The following is a 7753-nucleotide window of genomic DNA, read 5'->3' on the forward strand; positions in this document are numbered from 1 at the left end:
AGCTGATGTACACTATGGTGGTCATTCCGAGTTGATCGCAGCCAGCAACTTTTTGCTGCTGCTGCGATCAACTAGTCCCTGCCTATGGGGGAGTGTATTTTAGCTTAGCAGGACTGCGATCGCATGTGCAGCACTACTCAGCTAAAAAAATTCAAGCAAAAGAAGACTAGGCCTATACCTACTTACCCTGTGCGATGGATCCAGCAATGATGGGCCCGGCTTTGACGTCACACCTCCGCCCTCCGTTCTCCTGGACACGCCTGCGTTTTACTCACCACTCCACGAAAACTTCTCCAAACGGTCCGGATCCACCCTGGAAGGCCTTCTTCCTGCCAATCTTTGCGGTCGGCTCTGTGACCGCTTCCTTCGGTAGCCACGTTGTAACCCGGCGACCCCTGTCGCCAGGCAACGTCGCGCATGCGCACTGCAGCCGCCGCACATGGGCATTCCGTACCCGTTCACACCGCAGCGATAAACCGCTGCGTGCGAATGGGTCGGAATGACCCCCAATGTTAGGTTAGGGCAGGACCAGGCAAAGGATGTAGCTAATGACTGATAGGGAAGGGACCAAGTAGAGGATGTACTGTATCTGATAAATGAAATGATAGGATCTAACATTCAGAGTGAATGAAAGTAAATGTGTAATGTGTAGATATGCTTCACAACAGACCGAAAGTGGGAACAATTAATTTTTTATGGGGTTTATTAAGTAACGAATTGTCATCAGATCATATAATCCATGAGAGCAGCATGAAATTAAATGATCGCAACTAATGGTGGTAGAAACCAAAGACTAACTGCTACTCAGGACTGAACAGGATGCTCCCAGTGAGCAGTTGTCCTAAAGCATTAGGGCTTTATTTTATTCCCTTTAGACTATGGGGGGTATTCAATTGTCCCCGATAAATTGAAAATTGTGATTTTTGTCCAAAGGTTTGCATTGGGCTATTCAATTAAATCCCTTTTATTGTGCAAAAAATACCTCGTTTTTGTGTGATAACACATGGTATCCAGGATAAGTATCCAGACCCATGCGTTATTGCAGATCTGAGGCTGCTTACTGGGGATTATGCTTTGGGTGCCGGGTATCGGGGCTAATTGAATAACCTCCGGCGAATCGATATACTGCTGTAAATTACCATGGCTACTTGAATACCGGCCTACGTTGAGGAAGAAGATTTTCATTTAGATGCCATATTTAACAATGCAGAAGAAAGCAGGTGCCCCATACAACCATTGGAATTATAATAAATGTAATTATTATACATCATAGCTGAGGTTTTTGGCTTAAAATTGGACGAGCCTGCCCACCAATCATCAAGGTAAACCTCATCGGGCAGATCCCTAATATTATAGGGACCAATTTTATGTAAAAAATCTAAAATATGATGTATAATTATTACAACTATTAGAATTCCAGTGGTTGTATGGTGTTCTCTTTTTTCTATGTTGTAGCATTAATTCTTAGCTAGGTAGCACGTCCCATAATAGGTAGCTACAGTGTGCAGTCAAGGCCTCTTTCCCCAATATATCCGGCAACTCATTTAACAAAGTTGTTGTATTTATCAAAGTGGTAGAAAAGAAGTTTTGTGGATTTTTATTTATTTATTTTTTTACTTTTTGTGTGTTTTACTTACAGTATGTATTATATGCTGTATATTAGTGGGCGGGGATTTAGACACCCAATCGGATTTTACTGGGAGTACGGGAGTGGCAATATTTTCAGTTCATTTTTCATTACACTTACCTTGCTACCTAAAGCCAATGGATGCTGGGAAGGGGTTGAGATCAAAATGACAGCATTCACAATGTTGACATCACAATGTTGACAGATACAGGTGTGTCCGCTGCATATAGCACCTTACTGTAGCAGTGCGGCATGCCGCGCTCTTTCGCATCACTGCCAGGTCCCATTGAAGTGAATAAGATGTGGATGAATGGAAAATGGGTGCATGCACACACTGGCTCCTATTTAAGTGTATAGTATAGCGATGCTATATTGCGGCATCCTTGCTGCGATGCAAAAGGACACATCTGTATGATGTCAACATTGTCAAAATGTAAACATGTCGACATGTGCAAAATGTCAACATTTTCAGAATGTCGTCATGTGAAATGCCAACATTTTGCTCACATTTAAATTTTCTCCTGGTGTATGGCAGGGCCGCAACTGGGTGGGGGTCTAAGGGCTCATGTCCCCCCCGGGACAGGATTAGAGAGGGGGAAGGATTAGATGGACCTCTTATCATCAGTGGAGAGGATCAACTCTCTCCTCCACTGTCCGAGCAGCTCAACAGGAGCACTCAAGGGGCTGACATACAGAGAGCAGTGCAGAGCTCAGTTGCATCCGCAGTGTGACAGGAGCGCAACTCCCCCCCCCCTTCCCCCCAGGCACGGGCAACTGCAGTGCCAGCAGGTTCACTCCAGGGCTCTGCGGCTGTGCCCGTCCTGAGCAGCCGCACAGCCATGGGCGATGGGCAATCTCTTGACAGGGCACAGCTTCAAAGAGCCCACCACTGTGGAGGACTATGACTTCAACTAGGAGACTGGCTCCGAAACAGAGCCAATGGATGAGCAGCTGGGCAATGGGGAGGAGCATGGCCGTCTCTGGTGACTGGTGCTGAGCGGTCACATGCTCAGGAAGTGTCAGCTCTACCATACAGGGAGGGTGAGTCCAGCTATGTATATGAGGGGCACTATGTGCATGTGTATGGGGGCACAGTGAGCATGTGTTTATGTACGGGAGAATAGTGGGATAAGCTAGGTAATACACTATAACACACTATGGCACTGCTGACTTGTTATTCAGCAATATTGTGTGACAGATTACTGCCTTGCCCCGGGTGATGAAAATCCTGGTTTCGGCCCTGTATATGGACACACAATATATATGCCTATGTTGCTTTTAAAGCTATTACAGCTAACTAGGTTGCATGTGTAAGAGACATGCTTGACTTGGGACTCGGGAGTGGTTCATAGGACCACTGACAATCTCTAAATACTTTTTGTCGTATAAACAACCCTTTATGAAGCTAAGAACACTGTACGCTGTTTACTTAAGAAGTACCGTAATGGTACGCTAGTTGCGTAACGATCGCTCAGCCGTAGGCGAGACGCTCAAGCGTCACGTTCGCTCACGGCCCAGCGATCACAGGACACGTTATTGGTTGTGACTAGAGTAATGATTCGCTATGGCGTAGCATACGCTCGAGACCACGAGGAGGTCACCAGCGGCGCAGACGCTCACAACGCTATACCTTAATGTTTAAACCTTATACCAATGAAATACACAGAATAACTTAATGTGAATACAGGGTGTAAGTGCAACCTTGTGTAACCTGACTAACTACAAAGCTGCTTGAGCGTCACCGACGCTCAAGTGAACACTTAACACTATAGAAAATACACAGATACTGGTTTAGGTTCCAAAGCCTATTAACTGTATTATATCTAATATATTTGAAAAAAAAGGATAACAGTACAAATGATACACTACAATATAACAGAGACTTCCTAACCACAGAACTAAACAATAAATACAAAAAGACAATACTACACTGACCTAAATGCAATACAATACTATCTAATACAATACAATACTAGCCTAGTCTAGGGGAGATATGAGAGAACAGAACAGAGAGAGAGAGAGAGAGAGAGAGAGAGAGATGAGAGAAATTGGCTCACAGAAAGACAATGATTACGGAGAGAAACTTACGCACAAAGGGTATGATCGCCTGCGCCTCGATATCCAGCTCCCGGCTATCAGCAGATAACCGTTGATGAGAGAGTGAGAGCTGGATGTGGTCGGCCTGCCTATTTATGCCCCACACACAATGCAATCTCATGGTCCTACAATCCCATTGTCCATTGGCCGAAGGAATTCGGCCCTGCATCATAACAAAAGGTCATAGGGTGATTCATACAGGTGGGCTGTGACGATTTCCAACAGCTCAGGTGGGTGGGAAACTGGGTTTCCCGCCGCATACCTGAGTATGTGTAAATAATAGAAATGGACATAAACTTCTTATGTCCATAACTATTCGCACGAGCGATTAATACGCTCCAAACCAACACCGGAATATTACTAATTAAATACTCTTCCGATGGGTACCAAACACTGCTGTATGATTCCTGTCAGACCCTTCGTACAATACAAAGAGGGATTCCTTTAACCAGGGACCTTCTATTTTAACCAAACTTTCAGAATCTATCAAGGGGACCATGATCTACAAACTACATTAATTGTGAACATTTGTAACGAATGAGTCGCACGCTACGACTACATAAACTCTACCGTAAATACGCATACCGCGCCTGCGAGTGCACGCTATTGCGGGTATGCGCCTTCACGGGAGAGCGTACGCATGCGCAGCGCGGACCAGTGTGCGGTGCAAATATGGCAACGTGCATAGAGACATTTTTCTGACTTTGACAGTCCACCCTTTGGCAGTCAATAATAACTGCCACCTTCTAAAATATTTAAGGAGAAAAATGTAAGTCAGGGGTTAATTGATTTCCATGGTTGGGTAAGGGAGGAGAGAGGAGAAGGTGTGAAGAGGGTATGACCTAGTGAGATAGCAGAAGCATGTGTGTATGAATCCATGTTTGGGGGGTCATGTATCATCGTGCCGTACGTGTTGTAAATCAAGCTTCGAGGTATTGCGAAGTATACATTTGAATTCCTTCTTATCCTGTGGTACAGGTCTGTGGATGGGCTGTCAAACTCTACCGAGCTCATTTCGGCTGTGGTTGTAACAAAATGGGGATGCACATTTTAGTTGATGATACATGAATGGGGGAGGTATGTGGTTGCTGATATCTGTGCCTGTATTCCCTATCGTCTATGTGTGTCGTTACCTGAGGGTTGTAGAGATGAAGATAAAGAACACTTACGAAAAATGCAATGATATTCTATGTCAGGGAAATGTACATCTGTTGTTGAAGTTGTGTTCGGTATCTGTTGAGAGTCGTCTTCTTTGCGCTGTTTTGCTCCTTAGGCATGAGCAACAAGCTTTGTCAGTGCCATCAGATTTACAAAAATGTTGGGCTAGCGTGAGTTTAAAAATACTAGGGAAACTGGGGATCCATGGCAAAGTTCATCAAGTGTCCATATTTAAAGTTGTCAAATCTTCTTCTTTGGTGCTTGTCTGTTGTCTGTATAGCGTCTCGTCAACTTCCTCGTCCAAGGGGGTCTTTGTATCTTGGAGAAAAGCAGAAAAACAGGTGAAAGAAACGGACCGTATAATCGCATTTTCATCACATTCTGGTTTCTATCATTGGGTCATAAATCAAATCCAGGTTAATTACGGTTTCCTCACTCCTCAAGCTCATCACTTTTGTACTTTGTTTGCACCCCATTAAAGCCTGCCCGCATCTAAATATCAATCCAATCGATATAACGACACCCAAGATACATAGTAGAAACTTTCCAACATCCATTATGACTCCTTGAGCCCAGTCTCCTAAACCGGAGAACCAATTTCGCGGGTTCAACCATGACACCCAACCAGTCAGCTCATTACCTACAGCAGCAAGGGTGAGATTGTGTTTTCGACGAAATTCCCACTTCAATTGGAGAATATCGTCCATCTTTTGGTCTATGACCTCTACCGGGTCCTCGGTGCTATTTGTGATATACGTGCAACACTTTATGCCGTACTGTGTTGCCAATGTAACACAATATCCGCCTGTTACTGCTGTAAGATAATTAAGAACCATCCTATGCTGAACTAGTTCTGTTTTGTAAGCTTGAAGTTCTCTTCCAGTGTATCTAAACGTGTCATCATACATTTCAGTGATATTATCTAACAAATTGGCGAGTGCGGAAATGTATCTATAATTCATCACTCCTCGAGCGGTGCGAGTGAAATCTAACGCTACCAGAACCTGAATCCCGGTGGATTCATGGATAAGATCAGAGGCCGGATGCTCTAACCTTTCTGACAGTTGTCTTTTAACTCGGTGCTCGTAATGAGTGTGAGTATAAGGAGCTTGGGCACCACGGTGTATGTCCTTCATTTTGTCATGTGTAACAGTCATCACTTCAGGCAATACTTTTCCAATATAACACAATCCTTCAGAGTTTGGGGCAAGCCACTTGTACGCCTTTCTCCCGCATATGAAATATGCATCATCGGGGAGAACATATGGGACGGAGAAGGACATGACCATGTTACAAACCTTCCAGGTGAAATCTCCTGACCCTAATTCTTCCATCTGTCTAATGCACGTATCAGTTTGTACGATATGTGCACAGTATCCTGGTGATACCTCTCCAACTCTAGTAATCCTATTTCCTAAGGTATATCGATACCGAAAAGATTTTCCTCTACTGGCTATATGGTGTACGAGCTCTGTATCTGTAGGCATTCTATCTGCTCTGTGTGAAAAGGTCATGGTGTGGTTACTCCATGACACTTCCCAGTTTCCCGGTTTTCTAGGATTGGAGATGTTAAAACATATGAGGGACCTATCCACATGGTATTGGTGGAGCTTCAAACTAGGAGGGCTGGAGATGTTAAACCTCCGGTCCACCGGTCTCCCACCACTTAGCTCAAGTACCTCCCCTAACGTTAAAGGAAATGGTACTAGCCCTGATTTGCTGTGACCCTGAGGTACTTGAGAGCATACCCAACAATCTGTTTGGTTTAACACGTTACCCACTAAGGAGTGATAGTCACTCAATGGATGCCGGTCCATATGGATATTAAAACTGGATTGGCATTTCTTTATGCACCCATCTTCAACCAGATTATCACAGAGCCTACAGATACAATTTTCTTCAGCTAACAATCCATCACAATTTCTTCTATCGGATCGTTTTCTGATACTCGCCTTTGCTTGTTGGTTTGGTTGATCTTGGAAAACTACGCCTCCATCATCATAATCGGAACCCATTCCAGAACCTCTTTCGACCTCTATGGTACTCTCGCCGGAACAGACTGCTCTGGTCAACATCATGGTTAACATCAAAATCCGGATCACAGTCTCTTGGGGCAAGTCCATCTTTGAGGAGGAAATAGTGAAGAATGAGATGGGGGAAAATGAAATTTTAAGGGAGAGGGGCTGGGAAGTGGAGAAAAACAATAAAAGGGAGAAGGGAGTCGACAACTGCTTTCGGTCTTCAAGGCTCAGGTGCCGCCTCAGTCCTCCTGGAACAGACACTCCAGTGATACAACCTCTACCGTCTGTTCCTTATCACGGGACTTCTCTGGATCGGCAACCTTTTTGCAGTGGGATGAATGGACCCAAGTCTCTCTCTCAGCAACCTTCAATGCTGTGGTGCTAGTCAATAAGACCTGGTATGGTCCTTCCCATCTATCAATAAGACAACCTGAGCGTAGAAAATTTCGTATCATTACATAATCCCCAGGTTCAATGTCATGACAATTACTACCTGGTAAATCAGGAATCACCAACTTCAGATTATCATTTTGACTCCTCAACTGCTTACTCATGTTAATCAAGTACTTTACAGTTACTTCATTGTTACATTTCAAATCATCCTGAGGGTTAATCATGACATGCGGTTGTCGACCAAACAAGATTTCAAAAGGAGACAGATTAAGAGGGGACCTGGGAGTGGTTCTGATGCTATACAAAACAATGGGTAAAGCTTCTGGCCACGTCAATCCTGTCTCTGCCATTACTTTACTCAATTTATTTTTAATAGTGCTGTTCACTCTTTCGACCTTCGCACTCGCCTGTGGACGGTACGGAGTGTGCAGCTTACTATCAATTCCCATCAACTTAC

Source organism: Pseudophryne corroboree, chromosome 2 (assembly GCF_028390025.1).
Source record: "Pseudophryne corroboree isolate aPseCor3 chromosome 2, aPseCor3.hap2, whole genome shotgun sequence".
Taxonomy (NCBI): Eukaryota; Metazoa; Chordata; class Amphibia; order Anura; family Myobatrachidae; genus Pseudophryne; species Pseudophryne corroboree.